The sequence below is a fragment of the Pelodiscus sinensis genome, chromosome 4, assembly GCF_049634645.1.
Source record: "Pelodiscus sinensis isolate JC-2024 chromosome 4, ASM4963464v1, whole genome shotgun sequence".
NCBI classification, from domain to species: Eukaryota; Metazoa; Chordata; order Testudines; family Trionychidae; genus Pelodiscus; species Pelodiscus sinensis.
This window is the reverse complement of record NC_134714.1, coordinates 116230689-116253002: the sequence shown is the minus strand read 5'-3', so window position 1 is coordinate 116253002 and position 22314 is coordinate 116230689. Positions and strand designations below refer to the sequence as shown.

Sequence of the window (22314 nt, the reverse complement as noted above, 5' to 3'; positions counted from 1 at the left end):
CAGCTTGTTCCCCTAAGGGAATTTTTGGCCTGGGGTTTTGTGTGTGTGTGTGTGTATGTGTGTGTATGTTTTTATATACTTTATTTTTATCAGAGAGGGGATAGAGAGTACATAATGTCTTTGGGCCATGAGATTACATAGCAGATAAGGGACAGAGAGCTGTAATATAATCACTCCAGGCCATGAAGTTATGTTGCTAACATCGAAACTACAGAGAATGTAACAGGTAAAATTGTTTCCAACCCCTATGCAAGCACCTGATCTGTGTCAACATATCCAGATCCACACTGAGATTTCAATGTTAATGTACTGGCAGCTAATGGTAAAATCCAGGGCTTTCCTCTCACTCGTCTACCACTCTTGTTTCACTCGTCTACCACTCTTTTCTGACTCTTCTCCATCTGCTGCTCCTCCTCTTCTTCTCTCTTCCTTTATCTTTCCATTTCTGGGTTGAAAAGGATTTGGTTTGGTTCTATATTTGGATTATAAACAGCTCAATTCAATTGTAACTTCCTCAGGGCAAAAATTTACTTGAAATCTATAAAATGCCATGCATGCCTATGGCACTATAAAAATAGTAATACTACAGCAAAAATAGTAGGGCCATGTTGAAGCCAAGAACTTTGCTAAATTCAAAAAGGGACTGGACATTTATAGGGGTAACAGAAATACTGAAATTTAAATAGTTAATACCAACAATATTTTTAGATAGGGTGACCATATTTTAATATGTGCAACATGGGACACCTGGTAAAATTACTTGTATCCAAGCGAGTTCAATGACAATAAAACAATAAATTACAAAAGTTCCAACTGACATAAAATTGGAGGGTCTCTCTCTCTCTCTCTCTCTTTCACACACACACACACACACACACAATCTCTCTCTCTCTCTTTCATATAACTCTCACAGGGTATGTCTACACTACCCCGCTAGTTCGAACTAGCGGGGTAATGTATGCATACCGCACTTGCTAATGAAGCCCGGGATTTGAATTTCCCGGGCTTCATTAGCATAAGCGGGGAGCCGCCATTTTTAAATCCCTGCTGCTTCGAACCCCGTGTAGGGCGGCTACACGGGGCTCGAACTAGGTAGTTCGGACTAGGGTCCTATTCCGAACTACCGTTACTCCTCGTGAAACGAGGAGTACCGGTAGTTCGGAATAGGCACCCTAGTCCGAACTACCTAGTTCGAGCCCCGTGTAGCTGCGCTACACGGGGTTCGAAGCAGCGGGGATTTAAAAATGGCGGCTCCCCGCTTATGCTAATGAAGCCCGGGAAATTCAAATCCCGGGCTTCATTAGCAAGTGCGGTATGCATACATTACCCTCCTAGTTCGAACTAGGAGGGTAGTGTAGACATACCCACACAGAGGTTGACTGATTCACCCTCCCCTCGCTGCCTAGTGCTCTCTGCTCTCTATGCCGGGCTGGTCTCCAGGACCGACCGGTGTCTCCTGGTACCTGGCACCATGTCTTCTGAGGCAACGTGTGTGGCGGGGCGGGGGGGGGGGGGCAAGGCGCCATGTCACACAGGGTCACATGCCCTCCCCCCAATTTCTGCTGGGGTTCTCATCAGATTGTGGCCCGCAGCAGCCTTTTAGCACTCTGCAAGAGGGAAGGGATGGGACCTACTTCCACCCACAGACAAGGGAGTCAACGGGGGGATGGGAGGGAGGCAGCTCCATACTCCTGGAAGGGTTGAGGCTGAGGGAAGAAGGGTTGTATGTGGCCAAGGGCAGCCAGCCCTCAGTGCCATTGGACTGTGGTGCCCCCACGCCCAGCGTTGCCTGGAGCACACGGCACAGCATCCCTGCCTCTCCAGGTAGCCCTAAGAGACTCCTGGAGTGTGCAGTGTGACCCTCTGGTGATGATTTAAAGGGCTCAAGCTCCAGACACCACTGCTGATGCAGCAATGGCAGCCAGAGCCCCAGCCCCTTTGACTCACCAGGCCTTAGATCAATTGCCCCTTTGGCCCTCCCCATCAGAGGGCCTGCCTGCAGAAGAGGCGTGGGGGGGGGGGGAGGGATGATCTGGGGAATGTCTTTGCAGAGCTCATCTCTTGTCCTCCTCCCTTCCCTCCCGCCTGCCCCACAGATGGGAACAGCTTGTCCCTTCCTGCCGGCACAGTGTTGAAAGGCAGCTAGCATCTCCAGACTGCTGCTGGACACCAACATAACCCAGCCCCACCTGTCCTCTGGCTACAGTATGGGCAGGAACGAGTTAAGCCCTAAGGATGCCTGGTCTCAGACCAACATAATGTCGCCACTCCTTGTGGTGTTAAGATTGCTTTGTGATGCAAAATCATGGTGGTGCAAAGGATGAGTTTGTTTTCTTGTGACAAAGAATATAAAAATGGCTCTTGCCACTTCCCAGCATCTAAACTAAGCTCGATGTTCTTCTAAGCATGCCAGATTTTACAGTGGCTCTCACAGGACCTGATCCAAAGTCTCTTGGAGCCCTTATGAGCGGGTTGAGCGGATTGACAGGATTGTGGCTCTACTCCACCAATATCCATCCAATGCAATGATCAAATCTGACTTGGTGTATTAGAGACCACTGTAGAAGTCACTGTAATCAAACAAAGTCACAGGATCAATGCAATTTGAAAAATACTGTTTTATGCCAGGCTCTAACTTTTATCCAGCAGCTGGAAAGTGAGATCTTGCCATGACGACATTCTAGATCCCTTGCTTAGACATTCTCTCTCTCAAATCATAGAATGATAGAATCTAAAAACTGGAAGGGACCTCGAGAGGTCATTGAGTCCAGTCCCCTGCCCTCATAGCAGGACCAAGCACTGTCTAGATCAGAGGTGGGCAATAATTTTTGACCAGGGGCCACTTCAGAAATTTTGAAGTGGCCTCGGGCTGCCCTGGAAGGGGTGAGGCCAGAACACTTCCGTGCTTCCTCACCTGCAGTTCCCTCTAGGTATCCGTGCCCCTGGCGGTGGAAGGAGACCTTGTGTGCTTCCCCCTGCTGCCTCCAGGTCAATCAGGGCCTGAGGAGGGGGAGCACATGAAGTCTCTTGCTCCCTGCCCCCACCCTGCAAGGGAGCACTGCACTTAGAGTCAGCAACCAGCTGAGCAGCAGCTGGTGGTTGAATTTAAATGCTGAGCCCCTTGTACAATGGGAGGAGACTTCGTGTGCCCCCTCCTCCCACCCCCAAGCCCTGATTGGCCTGGGGGCAGGGGGAGTGCGCAAAATCTCCTCCCGCCCTGTCTCCGTTTTGCAAGAAGCGTGAGGTGCTTAGAAGCGCCGCATCCCTCGCAGAGCGGGAGGAGACTTCGTGTCTCCCCCCCCCCCTCCCCACTCCTCCCCAGGCCAATCAGGGCTTAGGGTTGGGAGAGCACACAAAATCTCTTTTCTTCCTGCGAGAAGCGCACAGCGGGAGTGGCAGGGCCTCCACAGGCCAGATCAACTCGCTCTTTTGCCCATCCCTGGTCTAGATCATCCCTGATAGATGCCTATCCAACCTGCTCTTAAATATCTCCAGTGAAGGAGATTCCATATGCAATATGCAATGTGTATTTTCCAGTCACCAAATGAGCTCATTTGCATGACATTTAAAATATATTATATACAGGATGCGTCAGTGTGTTCTGTCATAAATATGTATTAACACAACCAAAATTACATTTAGTGACAAATTTAGGTTTCATCTCCCCACACCCTGCCCACTGGAAATCTTAAAAGCACTGAAATAAGAAGTTAAGGGGAAAAACTCTAGCATTTTTGCATGCTGCCTTCTCATTGCCTACAAGGCTATTAATAAATACAATCCTCCACTCCATAAGGCATTCACGTTTAAGTTACCTAGCTTCATCCAAATTGCACTCTCATACAAAATCTTAATGGTGAATTTTATGCATTCAAAACATGTTGTGCCACATTAGAATTCGGTACATTCTATAATACATGGTGTTTAAAAATCCTTTAAAAGAACAGTAAAAATGCAAAAATGAGCACTCAAAAGTTAGGAAATGCCAGTCTTTAGGTTGCTCCATTCTGTGTATGCATTATGATAGTCTCTAATTACGTGATCACATACTATTTTTTCCACAGGACTCCTGCCTTATTTAATGAATGGGAGTTAGTCAAGATTTTTTTCATACTCTGCATTCAGCACGTGGCCCCAGGGCTTATTTTTATACACCATCCAAACTCTGCAGTGAATGCAGAATTATTAATTTCCTTTGGAACATTTCTATGGTCACGTTTCCACTTGCAGGAAGATCATCACGGCAGTGGTCAATCTTCTGGCATTCGATTTAGTGGGTCTAATAAAGACCCACCAAATCAAATGCTGAGGGCACCCTTGTCAGTGCCTGTATTCCTACCCCTCATGAGGATTAAGAGAAGTCAATGAGAGTGTTTATCCCATCGACCTCCCACTATGAAGATGGTGCTGAAGATCAGCTTACGTTTTTTTGCTTAATGTTTGGAAAGTTTGCTCATTGTTTGTCTTTCCACCTGACGTAGTATGGAGTCAGTTCTGTCTCTGCCATTTCTGAGGATGCTACAACACAAGGAAGTTTCTGCTTTTGCAGAAAAACTTGCCAGCTGTCTACACTGGCTGCTTGAATTTCCGCAAGAACACTGACGATCTCATGTAAGATTGTCAGTGTTCTTGCGGAAAAACTATGCTGCTCAGCTACATCTAGACTGGCATGATTTTCCGCAAATGCTTTTAATAGAAAAGTTTTTCCGCTAAAAGCATTTGTGGAAAAGAGCATCTAGATTGGCACTTTTTGCGGAAAAGCGTCCGTGGCAATCTCAACACGCTTTTGCGCAAAAAAGCACCGATCACCATTTTCATGATCGGGGCTTTTTTGCGCAAAACAATACCGCGTTGTCTACACTGGCCCTCTTGCACAAAGCTCCGACTTCCCTACTAAGAAGACAATGAGCAGTCCTGTGGCACCTGAGAAAATAACAAAAATATGCAGTGTCCTAGAGCATTCATGGGTAAAACCCACTCCATCGGACGAATTGTGTATAACATGGCTACCCCCTGAGGCCCACTAAGAAGATGTTTTCTCTCAGTTTGCTGCTGCATTTACTGAGTTCTCAGAGAGCATCAAACATATAGGGAGCATCTAACATGCAGAGTGTCACCTGACATCACTATGATCAATATTCCATGCAGATAATTACACTTTCCCACCTTTGTTAAGCCCTTGGAGACCCCGCCCGCCCGCCCGAGATCAGATGAAAGGGGCAAGGATACAAATTGTTATTATTTACCACTGCTATGAGCTAGGGAAAAGGGGGCAGCACAGGTTCTCATACCAATAGCAGCCTACTTTTAACTACCCCAATTCATTCATTTATTGCGCTTGCAAGCCTTCTGCTCCAGTTGTGAAAGTAAATGGTTTGCAGCTGGAGCTGCTCCAATGTCTACTTTCCTTTTTCTCCCCTTCCTGCTTCATTCTGGTATTGATTTCTTCAGCTGAAGGGGAAAGGGGGGGAATTAGGTTCAAAGGTCACAGAAAGGACAGGCAAGCCATGGACTCAGCACAGGCCTATCTCTCTATCTGTGCTGAATAACAGGCTGAAGGAGGCCTTCTCAATTGCTGAAACAGAGATACTGCCTCAGAGGTCAAGCCACTCAATCCATGCCCCAAGTGCCCAGGGCACTTGTCATATTTTGTCTGTCCTGGCTAACATATTTTCCTTTATGAATGAAATAATATTTTCATTAATAATGGCATCAAAGAAATCCATCAGTTTCTCCAATCAGTGCACACTTTTCAGTATGATAAGTGGTTATTTGGCACAAGAGAAGGAACCGGAATAGTATATAGAGTTCTGCAGTGGCAAAGACCGGTAAGGAGGCCTGGAGATGGATATAGAGATGGAAATGAAGGGTGTTGCATATCAGCACTGAGGTTTCGATAGAAGGCTCCGACCTTATTTGCTTTTGCATCCTTCTTTTGGCCCTAGAGTGACAACAGCATCATAATAGCCTGAGAATCAAATTCACTTCTGTTAGGTGATCAAAGAATGATTTGATCTGTTAACATTGCCAGCCTGTTATAGGTGCACGAGAAAGATGGAATGAGGGTATGTCTACACTACCCCCCTAGTTTAAACTAGGGGGGTAGTGTAGACATACCCTTAGAGAGGAAAGTGGGCACGCTAGCAAGAAAGAAAGAAAATGAAAATCTGAGAGATGAGGGAGATTAAGAAAAAGTGAGTAGTCTTCTCTTTAAGAAAGCAGAGAGAGAGCTTGAGGGAAAAATAAAAAGCTAAATGCCCTTCCCACATAAATTATAGTATTTAAATACCTTTGATGCATCCTGTGAGAGGGAGCTTTTGTTCCCATTCGACAGATGGGGAACTCGGGTATTCAGAAGCTAAATGACTTGCCCAAGTTGCCACAGGAACACTGTAGCAGAGTAGGAACTTGGTCTCAGGTCCCCTGCTAGCACCCTTGTTACTGGACCGTCCTTCTCCCTATAGAACTGACTAGATATTCAGATAGACCTGCAGTGTTATTGCTGGATTAACAAGTTGAAGGGTTGGATAGTGTGGAGATGAGTGTAATGTAAGATAACAAGCAGCCATTTTGAAAGAAATGAGGAATAGACCGAGTAAGAATAAATAAGACCTAACCCAACTCTTCACTCAAAACTGTAATCAAATACATGCAGGGTTCCTATCTGGAGTTCTGAAAAGGTCTGTGAATTAAAAAAGAATAGCTTGTTTTCATGTGACTTGGACCAGACATTCTTGAGATCTTTGAGAATACTTGAGGTACTTCCATCTTCAATTTGTAATCTCCTGAGATATGGCTCATTTGGAAGAGGTTTATGTATATACAGGGCATACAAGGGGAGTTTTCACACTGAGTTTTCCTCCTTATAAAATCCCTTCTTCTGATCCTGTTCTTCCTATGATTGCCCGATGGTTAACCCCCAGCTGAGAGTACATCTAGACTGCAATGCTATTTCGGGATACCAGAGGTATCTCGAAACAGCTACCCTGCGTCCAAGAAACGTGTCCGCTATTTCGAAATAATTTTCAAAATAATAGACATGCTATTTCAGCATCCCTGTAAACCTCATTCCACGAGGATTAAAGAATGTCTCAAAATAGTGCTTTATTTCAAAACTTGGTGCCGTGTAGATGCACCACATTTCAAAATAGCCTGTTTTGAAATAAAATTGAAATAAGATACACAATTTGCGTAAATTGCATATCTTATTTTGATTTTAGAGTGCAGTGTAGACATACCCTGAGATGCATATGAGATTTCTAGGCTTGAATGAAACTCTCAGCAGTAACTTCTCTGCTATTTGGAACTTGGACCCCTTACACTCCATTCATCTGAAGAAGTGGATTGTGCCCATCTACATTTTTGTTAGTCTCTAGGGGTATGTCTACACTACAAAGTTAATTCGAACTAACAGACGTTAGTTCGAATTAACTTTGATAAGCGCTACACATACAAACCGCTAGTTCAAACTTAATTCGAACTAGCGGAGAGCTTAATTCAAACTAGGTAAACCTCATTCTACGAGGACTAACGCCTAATTCGAATTAAGCAGTTCGAATTAAGGGCTGTGTGGCCACTTAATTGGAACTAGTGGGAGGCTAGCCCTCCCCAGCTTTCCCTGGTGGCCACTCTGGGCACCACCAGGGAAACGCTTCTGCCCCCCTCCCAGCCCCGGAGCCCTTAAAGGGGCACGGGCTGGCTACGGTGCCCGTGCCAGGTGCAAGCCTGCCAGCACCCAGCCAGCAGGCCCTGAACCTGGCACGGCACGAACCAGTCACCCGCTGCCACCCAGCCCTCCACATCTTCCCGGGACCAGGCTGGCGGCTCCCGGGAGCCTGCCCGGGGCCGCAAGAGGCGGGTGTCCGCCTGGTCTAGTGCAGACATTGTGGACCTCATCCACGATCTCTGCACTAGGCACAGGAAAATGGCCGTCTAGGGCAGGAGAGCTGCCAGCCTGGCCACCGAGGAGCAGGTTTGCATAAAAATCAGGGTGGTCCAGTGAGACCCCCCGACCCTGAGCCCTGAGCTTAGAATGGCCTTACTGGGTCAGACCAAAGGTCCATCTAGCCCAGTAGCCTGTCTGCCGACAGCGGCCAACACTAGGGACCCTGGAGGGGATGGACCGAAACAATGACCAAGACATTTGTCTCGTGCCATCCATCTCCAGGCTTACACAAACAGAGGCCAGGGACACCATTTTTACCCCCTGGCTAATAGCACTCCATGGACCCAACCTCCATGACTTTATCTAACTTCTCTTTAAACTCTGTTATAGCTCTAGCCTTCACAGCCTCCTGCAGCAAGGAGTTCCACAGGTTGACTCTTTGCTTTGTGAAGAACAACTTTCTGTTATTAGATTGAAGCCTGCTACCCATTCATTTAATTTGCTGTCCTCTAGTTCTTCTATTATGGGAACTAATGAAGAACTTTTCTTTATGCACCCTCTCCACACCACTCATGCTTTTATAGACCTCTATCATATCCCCCCTCAGTCTCCTCTTTTCTAAGCTGAGAAGTCCCAGTCTCTTTAGCCTCTCTTCATATGGGACCTGTTCCAAACCCCTGATTATTTTAGTTGCCCTCCCCTCTCCCACCCTCTCTCTTCCCCTCTCCCACCTCCTTTTCCCAGTCTCCCCCAGTTTTGTTAAATAAAGAGAGATTCTATTTTTGAACACACGTGTCCTTTATTTTGAACATCAGGAAGGGAGGCTAGGGAGGGGTAAGTGGAAGGAGGTAAGGGAGGAATGGGGTACGAGCCCCCGATGGGGAGGACTGGGCTGGCTCTGCGGGCTCCTCGGGGTGGAAGCTCTCCTGCAGCGCCCCGATTGAACCCCCCCCCCCCCCCCGGATGGCAGCCTGCGGCAAGTGCAGCCGGTCTGATGGCCGAGTGCTGTGATGTGCCAAGCGTGGGCACTCAGGGCACTCCAAGCCAGGACTGCTTTGCAGGCGGGGAACCCCTGAGAACTGTCTGTCCAGGGTGGGGGTCGGGACCCTTTAAACACAGCCCTCGGCTAGCCTGAGACAGCAGCTACATGCTCTAAGTCCTAACCTGATGCCCTGCCGGCACTGCTTCCGGCCATCTTTAACCTCTGTTCAGGGTCCACTCAATGTGGACATGCTAGTTCGAATTAGCAAAATGCTAATTCGAACTAGTTTTTAGGTCTAGATGCGTTAATTCGAATTAGCTTTGTTCGAATTAACTAATTCGAATTAAGTTAGTTCGAATTAGTGCTGTAGTGTAGACATACCTTAAGGTGCTGTAAGACTATTCATTTTTTCCCCTCTGCTATTGAACACAGACAGCTATTCAGAAGTTGACAGAGCACTTTCCCTCTGTTAAGGTTACCAGGTACCAAGTGCAAAAAATCGGGATGCTCTTTTTTATTCATGGGAAGGTATAGTTGCATATATAGGAGAAGAAACCCCCTAACACTAGGATGGTCTCAATAATATTGAGACGTCTGGTCATCCGACCCTCTGTTCCCCTTCAACTCCAAGTGTAACTACTTCCCCACTTTCCTGCCACATGTATTCACTAGCCCAAGTTCTTAGTAGTTTTCAGTCTGTTTCTTTCTGAGCTCAGACCCACATGCTATAAAAACTCTGGTCCACCTATTTCACAACAACTGTTTTCTGCATATGAAAGCCAGGACTGGTATTCAGGGGTAGCAAGCAGGACATTTGCCTGTGGCCACAAACCACAGAGGGCAGCACAAAGATAAGTTTCTCAGGCTTTGCCTTCAGTTCTGAGTGGTGGGGCTCAAGGTCCTAGGCTTCACCCCTGCACATAAGGGCTTCAGCTTTCTACCCTGGGCCCCAGTGAGGTTTGCTTTTTGTGGGTCCTGGGAACCCACAAGGAAATCAAATCTTTCCCCTTCTGCTCTGCCCAGGGCTGGGACTGTCAAAGCAGGCACATTTTTGAGGCTGAATATTTCCCCCTAGTTTGAGGAGCTTGGATAATATAGGCACCGGTTATCCTCTTTTATTTTAACCCTTGGATTTCACTGCTCCTCTCTTAAGTCACTCGTACGCCGCCAAAGATAGAATGTAAGCTTTCTGGGCAGGGATCCTCTCTCGCTATGGTTCTACACATTGCTTAGTACAGTGGGGCCCCAAACTTAGTGGGGGCCTGTAGGGTTGCCAGATGTCTGGTATTGGCCCAGACAGTCCAGTATCTGTTGCCTCTGCCCAGTAAAAAAAAACCTAGAAAATACCGGACATATAAAATGTCCGGTATTTTCTGCTTTTCTTGGATGGAACGCCGTTTGGGACACTCTTCCCCTGCCACATCAGGCTAAGGGAAGCAGGGACTGTGGTGATTTAAAGGCACCATCACTCTTTGTATGTGTTGGTTTGCTTTTTTGGGTTTTTTTTTTGCTCAACCAATTTTTTCCCCACCATGTTCAGTATCTTTTGTGAAAGTATCTGGCAACTCCAGGGGCCTGTAATAATTATTTGCATTATGCTATTCTTACGTGTTCGTTATTATGTTTAGAGGGGTAGCCATGTTAGTCTGTTAGCTTTAAAAACGAGCTTCGCTGATGAAGTGGGTTTTACCCACAAAAGCTCATGATCTAATATATTCATTAGTCTCTATTTGCCACCGGACTGCTCACTGTTATTATGTTCAGTTAGGGACAGAAGACACTGATGGGGCCTTCCAGAGTAAATAACACAGGAATGGATAAAAGTGATAGAAGACCAATGGCCTGTTGTTGCTACCGAGGAAGCAAAGCTTCCTTCGCCAAAACACTCCACAGCAGAGCAGCTTGACAGGGTAGCAGAAACACTTTCGTTCTGGCTAAACTGTGCTTGAGAGTTGTTTTCTTTTCATCCTCTTTCTAATTTTAACCCACAAGGAAAACACAGAACTATGAGCCCAACACACATAGTCCAAAGTCTGGCCGACACAGATAGGCCTGGTGCCGTTTCAGGAACTGTATAAACAGCAATGTATCACTGTATCAACATGACTCTCCCTACCCCCAAAGCGTCCTGCAGGTGCCCAGTTCTGCAGGCAGTTGCACATCCGCAAGTGGAACGACTCCCAGAGGAGATGAGGTTGTTCAGCACATCAGTGGGTTCAAGCCCTCTCTGTGCATTCACTCGCTTTGAGTCAACGCCATGTCCTGTTATTCATTTACTCCGTTTGCATCAACAGAAAAGAAATCAGAGGCCATGTTCTGCTGCAGCCACTGCTCAGGCAGAGTTCCTAGTAAGGTCACAGAGTAAGGATCCGGGCAGGGCTGGTTGCTAGTCATTCCAACACCAGAGGCATAGTGTTAATGGATCGCTCTGAAAGCTAGGCTAGAACCATGTTAGAGCAGTGGCATCCAGCCCTAGCTGCTTGTAATCCCAGCTGATCTGGGACCAGCGGAAAGGCCCTGAAACTTCAGCACCCTCGGTTTATGTTGCCTACTTGTAAACCTAGCCCTGACCGCAGGATTTAGCACTTGGACAGGATGCAAGAAGGAAAACAAATAAACAACGAGCCAATAATCAGCTACAAAGTCGAGATTTTCAAGTCAGCGCCAATGTTTTTAGGAGGTTCAGTGGTAAACACCAGTGGTGACTGTGATTTTGCAGATAGCTGTGGCAAATTAGTTAGCAGCAGTAGTTGCAAAAAATAGTATCTTACATCCAGGTAGTAGCTCAGAGGAAATTGCAGCAATGTACACACTTGACATAGATACCACATATGTAACACTGTCATCCATGGGGTGAATTGTTCCTATGGTTGCCTTCCCGCTGTAATGCACATACCTAGAGTGGTTCACTGTCCCATGCAGTGGCACCTAGACCACAGCAACAGATAAGACCAAGTGACCTCTACTGCATGGGCTGGGAGCCAGTTGGCTTTTAGCTCAGAGGGTGGAGGCTCCTATAACCAGCTTCAGAGGTCCTAGATTCAAATCCTCCTGGGGGTGATTACACTGGTATTCTGTCTACTTTTCCCTCGTCAGCAGCCTGGCCCTTAACAATGCAAATGTCTCTCTCTCCAGCAGCTTCAAACAGCTGTCCTCTTTCAAAATCAACCTGCCATCTGGGCACTCTCTCCAAGTCACAGTCACTGTCACCCATAGATTTAGCTGGGTGAAAGTCACTGGAAAGCTCTGCACTTGATTTTCAGTGTTTTAAGCACAGTTGCAACAACATCAGCGGCCTTTCCTCTGCTATGCTCACAGCCCGGAAGAGAGGCGTTGACATCCATTCGGAGGTCACATCTCCATTACAGCGTGACATCGGCACAACTTCACCCCTGTAGAGTGTCTGGTGAAAATGCTCTATGCCAGCAGGAGAGCGCTCTCCCGTCAGCAAAATTACTCTGCCTTGGTGAAAAGCGGAAGTTACGTTGAAGAGAGAATGTCTCCTGCTGACATAGCAGCAGCATGGACAGTGCAAAACCTGCAGTGCTCCGGAGGAGGCGCTTTCATGCTCCTGAGCCATGCAAGTTAGATCAATAGAGCCCTGCAAATCCACGTATATCCGCTTTATATCATTTTTGTGGATATGGATGCAGAGGCAGATACATAATTTGTATCTAGAACCCTGCAAATGTGCAGATATTCACTTTATATCCATGGGTAGCCATGTTCGTGGATGTTAATGCGAATATCTGCAGCTCATTTTTGCAGATACAGATGCAGATACAAATTTTGTATCTGCGCAGGGCACTATAGATCAACTTAACCTATAACGTAGAGCAGCCCTAAATCATAGGAGAGTGGGGCCACCTCTTAACTGCAACAATCCTTCCTGGGCTTTGGGACCAGAAGATAACAACAGCAAGGTGCAAAGTGGCTGCACTGAGGAATCTGATCCTTTGTCTAGGGCCTACTGGTAGCTCTTATGGTTTGTCTTGACCTGGGGTTTCTTACCATTAGTTGTACTGCTTAGTTCACCATTGTCCCAAAGGCAAGCGTGCTGCCAACAATGCTTCCTGAAGCAACTGGATTTCCCTTCGAGGTCTCCCATAAAATTAGTGATGAGACTTGCTCACACAAGTTGACTAGATCACCCCCCAGGGTGCTGGGGCTGGAAGCCAAACAGTAGCATGCATGTCCTAAGAGCTAGGTTTGTTTTACAATAGCCTATTCAGACAACCCAAGGGTATTAGTATTGAAAAGGAACTCAACAGTAAACTTCTGTTTGGTATTTGAGCCGATATTTGTTACATACTAGGAAAGCGGTGAGGGTAGGAATGGCTGATTCACTGACGGAAAAATTGCCAAGCCATCTGTCAGCTGAGTTCAACGATGGGGGAGCGAGGGCATTGCAGCTGGTCAGCTCTGCCTTCCTTCACATGGCCAAGTTGACATCTTGGCGAAAGTTTCATAGCTGGGATCAGAGAAGTGATTCCATACTCTCCGACGTTGCTCTCGCTGGGCCTCTTGAGCAACATGCAAACTGCTCTGAATACTGCATAAACAAGTTGTCACTCAAAACCAGGGCAATGCTAAAAGGGGGAACTGTCTTTCCCCATCGACAAAGCTGCCACCAATGAAGCCTTCAGTATAGGGCAGTGGGTTTCAAAAAACAGGTGGCGACCAAGTACTAGGCTGTGTAATATCGGGCACTTGGTCTCACTGTTGCAAGGGGATAGGGTGACCAGTCGAGGTCCTGGCACTGCAGACTGCGCTGTGCCCCAGAAGCGGCTGGCACAGGCCCAGCTCCTACATGGAGTGTGGGGGGCAGAAGAGCACAGAGAGCTCCATGTACTGCCCCTGCCCCAAGTACTAGCTCCGCATTCCTATTGGCTGGGAACCTGCTGCTGGCTGTTTTGGGGGAGCAGCACTGTCTGCAGTGCCAGGAGGGCAGGAAACCTGCCTTAGTATCCCCACTGCGCCGCTGACCAGGACCCGCTTAAGGTGAGCCCCTCCTATCCCAGCCTTGTCCCCTTTCCCCCAGAGCCGGAGCCCCCTCTTATACCCCAAAGCTCTCATCCTCAGCCCCGCCCCACACTCTAGTCATATTATGTTGGGTCGCAGACATCAACAATTTTCTTCAACTGGATCATGCAAACCACTGGTATAGGGGATGACTGCAGAGTAGACAGGGTGGTTAAAAGAGCATGAAAAAAATAAGAGCGATGCTGTGTCTTTACTCGGAACATAAACTAAACCCAAATTCGATCATCTCCAAAGTTCCATCCAAGTTTGCAGACTCAAAAAGTTTCATATAGTTTGGAAACATTTGGAAGTTCATTCAGGCCTCAGAGTCACATGCATGGGGGGAGGAATCTAGGGGTATGTCTAGACTGCATCTCTCTGTCGACAGAGGGATGCAGTTTAGGCAGGTCGACATTACAAATGAGGCAGGGATTTAAATATCCCATGCCTAATTTGCATAAAAATGGCCACCGTGTTTTGCCGACTCAGCACTTTGTCGGCAAAATGCGGGAGTCTAGAGGGGGATCTGTCAAGAAAGAAAACCTTTTTTGACAGATCCTGTAAACCTCCTTGCCGGAGATTTAGCTAGGCTAATTGTTTTTCTAAGGGATATAAAAAGCCTCATGCTGCACTACAGAAGCCACTCACCTTATGGCAGTTAGAAATAAGTTTTCCTGTAGGCAGCTCATCCCACAAATATCCATCAACAGACTTCTAGCACCTTGCTCTGAATCTCCTTGTCCTGGCCACTGTAAGAGGCAGACAATTGACTAAATGAATGTGTTTGACCTAGACTGGCAATTCCTGCATCCCTATAATGATGAGATATGATGGTGAGAGCAGAGCACCTTGTTGGTGGTGCTTTAAAACTGAAGACGATACTGAAGCTGGCCAAATAACCCTATAGCTAACAAACGGAAGTGTCCAATGACGGCCTGTCTTTCATTCCCACACCTTGCCTCTTGCACTCTGGATTAGCAGGGCCTACTAGAGCCCTCACAGGAGCAACTCGTATTGCTCTGCAGTGCCTTAGCAAACCACACTGGTAATGGGCTGGGAAGGAAGTGCCATCCATTTCATAGCCAAGGCAGGGAGCGATGACATGAAGGGGAAAGGGAACTCTGTTTGGACTCAGACACACAAAGGAAACATGTGGATAACTTTTCCTAAGATCAGACACACACCAGAGCGATACTACTGGAAGAGCTATTCTTTGTGACCTATAAGCATCCCTCGTGGAGGCTCAGCTGTGGGACTGCACAAACTATACACATACAGTGAGTCCAGTCACTTAATAGAGAACTTCACCACTTGGTTACATCCACTGGTCACTCACTGAAAGCCTCAATAGCAAAAATGCCAGAGCACCCATTAGAAATTTATTATCTGTCGCCTCTTCTTAGCTAACTGGTGTTTAAACATCTGAACTCGAGGTAAAATGTGCTGTGTGGTAACTTTCTCAAAACCGCAGTGCAAGTTGCCACCACGTGCCCCTCCTGTCCTGCCTGACAAAACAAAACAACGAAAACATTTTCAATCATTTCCTTTAGCCCACGGGTAAATTAGCCAACCAAGCCAGCACGTCTGAGCCAACTCTCAGTTGGATAATTTAATTACATTCTTCCTACATCAATTACCCCTTGGATGTGTCATTCCTCTGCACTTCCTGTTATGTGGTCGGCAGATTTGCTGTGCAACGTTCCCACTCAGCGCACTTCAGTGGTAGCTGAGGAGATTATGAATTGTTCATGTACGTAGTCCATATCCGGTAGGACACACATAGGTAACAAACACATGCACACAGAGCCATAGCTATCCGGATCTAAACATGAGAGAGTTCATATCTTGGATTTTGGTTTGGCCTCAGAGAGAGAAATTAGACAGTTGTGAAAACTAGATCAAGAAATTTTAGTTTGTCTATTTAATCAATCTCAAGTGATAAAGAGATCTTACTGGTATGACTTCAGGATGGACACAATACTTGTGTTGAAGCCAGGGGTGGTTTCCAGAGGACATCCCAAATGAATGCTGATAAGACTATATTACCACACCATCAGGTACAGCTTATGTGTCATGTGCTACAGAAATACTGTTTTAGGGATTTTTTAAAATACAATGGAATTATGTTGTGTATCTCTATAATCACCTGTGCATTAGTTACCAGAAGTCTCGCTGTACAGGGCTTAGAGTGTAGGGCCATGGTCACCAACCAGTAGATCACGATCTACTGGTAGATCTCAGGGGCTCTAAGAGTAGCTCTTGAGCCCTCTCTGAACTGCACGCCTGCACAGTACATTTACATTAGATTTCCTCATTTGAGGAGCAGCTACTCACCGAGCAACAACACAGGTGAGTAGCTGCGAAGAATGGTGGGAGCTGGGAGGTCGGGAGGGCTGAAACACCCCAGCAAGATAACTGTGGCTTTCAGCTGAAAGAGGCTGCCCCGTGCTCCAGCTCTCCCCTGCCCCTACTGGCACCCTGTTCCCTGCCCCAGAACCCAATAGCACCCCTCCCCAGTACTATGTCCCCTGCTCCCAAATGACTTTTCTATGGGTCAGTGACCCCTGACTGAAGGCAGGTTCCCTGCCATTCTCATAAATAAAGACAATGCAGAAACTGTTTGGTTACATCTACACTGGCCCCTTTTCCGAAAGGGGCATGTTAATTTTACAGGTCGTAATAGGGAAATCCGCGGGGGATTTAAATATCCCCCGCGGCATTTAAATAAAAATGTCCGCCGCTTTTTTCCGGCTTTTAGAAAAGCCGGAAAAGAGCGTCTACACTGGCCCCGATCCTCCGGAAAAAAAGCCCTTTTCCGGAGGATCTTATTCCTACTTTGAAAAGGGGCCAGTGTAGACGAGCCCTTTGTGTTTAACATAGTATTTTATTTAAAAATGAAGCCTGGCCAACAAACCCCCAATTGGGGCCAAGCCCCCATCTGGCCACAACCACTCCTACATTCCCCCTTCCCCAGACCCTAGATCGGAGCTTATCAAACACCCTGCCCTGAGTCCCTCACATACCCCAACCCAAATTCCTGCACCCTCACATCCACAAGCCTGTGGCTTGCTTAGTATCCCAACACTGCCCAGCCTGGAGCCCCCTCCCCGAGCCAGTGTCCCCTTCTTCACCTCCTCCTGCATCCAGATTTCCTCCCAGAGCTTGCACCTCTCACCTCTTCCCACACCCAAATCCCTCATTCCCACCCCAGAGCCCTCACATCCTGTCTCAACACAGCAAGGGTCCAGCTAGACTGAAGGAGTTTTTCAGGATTCTGGAGATATCCCAGAAAAACTCTTCTGCATCCAGGGTTGCGTTTGTTCTTCCGCTTTTTTAGTGGAAGAGCAAACAGGCTCTTTCGGTCACCCCTATATTCCTCTTTCCACAAGGAATAAGGTGGCTTCCAAAAGAAGGGTTTTTTTTCTGACATTTGGTCCAGTCTAGGCAGGCCAAATGTTGGAAAAACCTCTTCCTACAGAAGAATTAAAAAAAAAAAAGCAGCAGTATAAGGATTGGGGATAGCAAGTGATGGAGAGGAGGACAATAGAGAGGGCGGGGCTTCAAGGAAGGAGTGAGGCTTCAAGGAAGGGGCGGTGCAGTAGATCTTGGCTTGGTCTGTCATTTAAAAAGTGATCTTGGGTGTAAAAAGGTTGGAGACCACTGGTGTAGGGTGAGGGAGTCACCATTTTAAAGTACATTGTCTTTTGTCTTTCTAGAGATATTTCCTCTTTGGGAAGAGATACAATCCCCTTTCAAATGGCATAGAGCTCTTCTTTCTTATCATGATTTGGGATTCTCCTATATCATGCCTGTCCTTTGCTGTGTTGCAGCCTAATAAAAGTTCAGGTATCCATTAGGCTGCTTTGATATGGCAAATGGGTGCTGGCTTGCACAGGGAAGCAGCAATAGGATCTGGGAAGTACAATAGAGTGCTTTAAAGCAACTTTGTTTAGACCCACTGGTGAGAGCCATAGACGAGGAGCTGACCCAAAGTCTTTACTCTGATAGCCCTGCCCTCACCCTGAAATGGTGAGTGACAACTGTTTTCCCCAAACCATGAAACTCACCTGTTCCATGACATGTGCTGAACCCCACTGCTTGTATGTGTTAATGATGCTAAAATGAAGTGTTCAAAATAGGGCCCCCTGGAAAACAATTCTCCTCTGGCTCATTAACTCTTGAAAAGACTTTAACCAGCTCCAGCCTGCCAAAATACTTCAACTACACTGAGACAAGGAAGAGGCTGCTGAGGTACAGAGAATGTAGCCATTTTCCTAATCATTGTCCATCCTCATTAATGGTTAAGCTCGATTTTCTTAATCTTTGGTTGTTTCCTGCAGATGGGAACTGTTTGAAGAAGAACCACCAACCTCTCCTTAAAAAAGCTGTTTGTCTCTTTCTCTAGCTATTGGCAAGCAGTCTGGTAAAGCAGCACCTCAAGTATCCTGTGAGTGGCACAATCTCCCTCTCTAAGGCTGTGTCCAGACTCAGGGGTTTTTTCGGGAAAAGTAGCCTTTTTCCAAAAAAACTTCACCTGCGTCTAGACTGCAGCCGCGTTCTTTCGAAATTAAATCGAAAGAATGCGGCTTTTCTTTCGACGGTGGTAAACCTAATTCCACGAGGAAGAACGCCTTCTTTCGATAGTGCTCTTTCGAAAGAAGGCGTTCTTGAAAGCAAACAGGCTTTTTAGAAAGAGAACATCCAGACTCACTGGGTGCTTTCTTTCGAAAAAGCGGCTTGCTTTTTCGAAATTCCGCATGCAGTCTAGACGCTCTCTTTCGAAAGAGGCTCTTTTGAAAGTATCTTTCGAAAGAGCCTCTTTCGAAAGAGGCTTGCAGTCTAGACATAGCCTAAGGTATGCTCTACACTAGGGCTGCATCTAGACTGGCAAGTTTTTCCACAAAAGCAGCTGCTGTCTACACTGGCCGCTTGAATTTCCACAAGAACACTGACTTCCTACTGTCTGAAATCAGTGCTTCTTGCAGAAATGCTGTGCTGCTCCCGTTCGGGCAAAAGCCCTCTTGCGCAAATGCTTTTGCGCAAGAGGGACAGTGTAGACAATGCGGTATTGTTTTGTGCAAAAAAATCGCTGATCGCGAAAATGGCAATCGGGGCTTTCTTGCACAAAACCGTGTCTAGATTGGCACGGACGCTTTTCCGCAAAAAGTGCTTTTGTGGAAAAGTGTCCGTGCCAATCTAGACGCTCTTTTCCGCAAATGCTTTTAACGGAAAACTTTTCCGTTAAAAGCATTTGCGGAAAATCATACCAGTCTAGACGTAGCCTAGTAGTTTAGATCGAACTTAGCCACATTGGGTCACCTTTCTAATCATAGAATCCACACCACCAAGTGATCCTTGGAGACCCTACATCTCTACCTACATAGAACTCTTGCGCACAGTGGGGATAAGCACTTTCAACTTTACAAAATTGGGTGCTAAAAAAAAATTAAGCTTAAGAAACTCGACCTTATCTCATGGCGCAGACAAGGCCTAAGATCTAATTTTTGGGTTGTGGATAGATGAGTTCAGAAGAATTTTCAATGCATGTGCAGGGCTATGGACACTGACTAGAAGTCAGGATGATGTGGGAGGAGCTATACAGCTTGATCAGTGATGTCCCTGCTGTTTCAGTCTTGGGATCCACACAGTCCTGCCTATGGAACCTTATCCTAAATCTGCAGCACCCCTCTTCTTTCAGTCGCTGGTACCAACAGCCACTAACAGATGTCAGTCCAACCTGCTCTCTCTCCTGCAGTTCTAGTCACAAACCTCCTATAGATCGGTTAAGACATCACAATCCCAACTTGCTATTGTTCGTCCCTGGTTGGATTCATACAGGTGGACCCTAGCACCATCTGGGAGCTGTATATGTGACTTAGGGTCCAGTGATGTGCTGCCAGTCATGGGGCAACAGCTCTGATCTGTTATTGGGAGTTGTAGTCCTCTACTGGACCCAGACAGCAGGTAGTGGCAAATTTGCAGAAATGAATGTTGATTTTTCTATTACAGTCACATGTTCAGAGAGGGCTAAGTTCAGTCCAGAAGCTATTACTTCTGACTAATAATCATGAAGTTATATTTGAACTAGGGATGTGTGAACCTGCAGATAGTCAGAGCTGCATTCAACCTTAACCTGAACCTTGAACCACTCTGAACTTGACCCTTCTTTCAAGTTTGAAAAGTTCAGTTAACATTTAAAAAAAAAAAACTTTCACATTCCTCTGCCTTCTCTGGGACTTGACTGGAGGTAAGAGTTCTGAAATACCCTAAGGAATGCTGTCTTGCAGTATTTCTGACCCTGCTGAAACCAGTATTTCTGACCCTGCTTAACTCTGTTAAGATTTCCAGCTTGATCTCCAGGCTGAAGAAGTTCAGAGAAGTTTGGATAAGGTTCAAATAAACATCTAGGGTCAGATGCTCAGCAGGTAGAAGTCAAAGTCATTCCACTGGCTTCAATGGAGCTATGCCAGTTAGTACCAGATGAGGATCCCACCTGTAAAGTGTTGATTGTCAACTAGATTAAACTGCTGAAACTTTTGAAATTCATTCATTGCACTATTTCACAAAAATTAACCAGGTGCTCAGGACTGAACAAAAATATCAGTTAGGGACACAAGGAATTTACAGTCTAGTTCAGAGTTACACATCTCAACTGTTTTTGTCTAACTTGAACTCGTGTGTGTGTTGTGTGTGTGTGTGTGTTTTAAAGTCATTACACATCTCAACTGTTTTTGTCTAACTTGAACTTGTGTGTGTGTGTGTGTGTGTGTGTGTGTGTGTGTGTGTGTGTGTGTGTGTGTGTGTGTTTTAAAGTCATACACTAGGGTCTGAATTTTCAACAGAGATCCTACCAGGTTTTCAGGAGAGCACAACTCTGGGTTAGCCACCGAAAAAAGCAGTCAGGTTTTTAAAGGGACACAACATAGTGGGTGCTATGGCCTTTGGAAAAACTGGACACGGATGTCTCAATGAGAACAGCTGGGTGCTGAACACATCTAAAAAGTTAACCTTGATTTAGATCTGGGAGAGGACATGAGCTCTCAAAACTCTGGCCTCAGCTGTGGCCCTGAGTTCTTTGGAAAATATGTTCTTAACCTACAGTGCTAGTAATAGTAAAACAGCTTTATGACTTCTTCTGTTTTATCACACAAGACCTGACTCAAGATTCCCTTGATTCCATCTTGGCTTATGTGAAATAGTGCAGAGAAATGATGGGTCATTCTGATTTTCCAGTATGCAGAGAAATGAGGCCTGGTCTGCACTATTCCCATGTAGATGTGGCTAGGCTAGTGGAAAAATGACTCCTTCATTGTCACTACTGTGAGGCAGGGGGTCGGATTAGCTACAGCAATGGAAAATCCCTCTCTGTCCTGTATGAAGTGTCTACGTAGCAATACAACTATAATGCTGCTGAAGTGCCGTGCCCTGGTGCAGATTAGTGAAATGGTGCATGCGTCAGGACTTGTGTGTTCTGTTTCCTAGTGTGCCCTGACTCACCAGAAATTATCTAGCCCCTCTCTATGCTGCCAGTCCGTCTTGCTTTGAGAAACACTTTACTCTTAAGAGTAGCTCCACCAATGGGAGTAAGGTAAGGTCTAATATCTAACACTGACCCTTCAGAAGTGTCAGATGTCCTCAGCAGACCCTCAAAGCAAAACACTATTACATTATACAAAGAGATTCTGTACGTTGTATAGAAAAATAAAAACAGCCAAAAGATGCTTCGGCTGACCAGGAATGCTTTAATGGATTCGATCTTCCGAACCATGTAACTAAGCAGATGAGAGTCCCTTGTGCTATGAAAGAAAATAATATGGTTCCCAGTTTGAACATCTGATAATGAAAGAAACAAATGTAAAAACAAGAGTACTAGTGTTTCCGGCTATTTCTGACAAGCACATTCCAGAATGCCACCTTGCTCATTGGTACGCTCCGTTATAAAGATTATATCCCGAGGAAAGGTGATCATTTTAATTTCAGTCAGGGCTATGGTAGGCTGCTATTTGCTGATAGCAATGTGGACACATACCCATGGGCTGGTATTGCAAATGACACCCCATGCAGAGAGCCTGAATGTCTTCTCACTTGCACCAATTATGTGCTCTTGTCTATCTCTCTTGACTGCAATGGAGTTACATCTAATTGACTTTGGGGAGAAAGAGAGGAGAGAGAGGCCCTATCTCATTTCTTCTACATCATTAGTCACAACAGGATGGCATCTTTTCCTACCCATCTTCCCATTGCTTTTGATTTCCTTTCGGGTGGAGTGTTCTTCTCTCATTGAGATTCCCTCAGGACTAGCATCTTCACTTCCATCTCAGACTCAGCGTCTTCTGCTTCCAGAATGCCATGGGAGGGAAGTTAGGGAGGACCTCTGGGACATTTACTCATAAATTCTCCAAACCTCAAGACTTTAGCATCAAAA

At 46.3% G+C, this 22314-nt stretch overlaps 1 long non-coding RNA gene across 1 annotated transcript in view; it reads left to right on the top strand.

The window, feature by feature from the left end:
* Nucleotides 1–15734: 15734 nt before the first annotated feature.
* The window catches only part of LOC142829013 (uncharacterized), a 32379-nt gene continuing 25799 nt past the window's right edge, over nt 15735–22314 (top strand). Inside the window, exon 1 of the long non-coding RNA XR_012903227.1 lies at nt 15735–15946. This is a non-coding gene — a long non-coding RNA (uncharacterized LOC142829013). The remainder of the gene's footprint in view (nt 15947–22314) is intronic.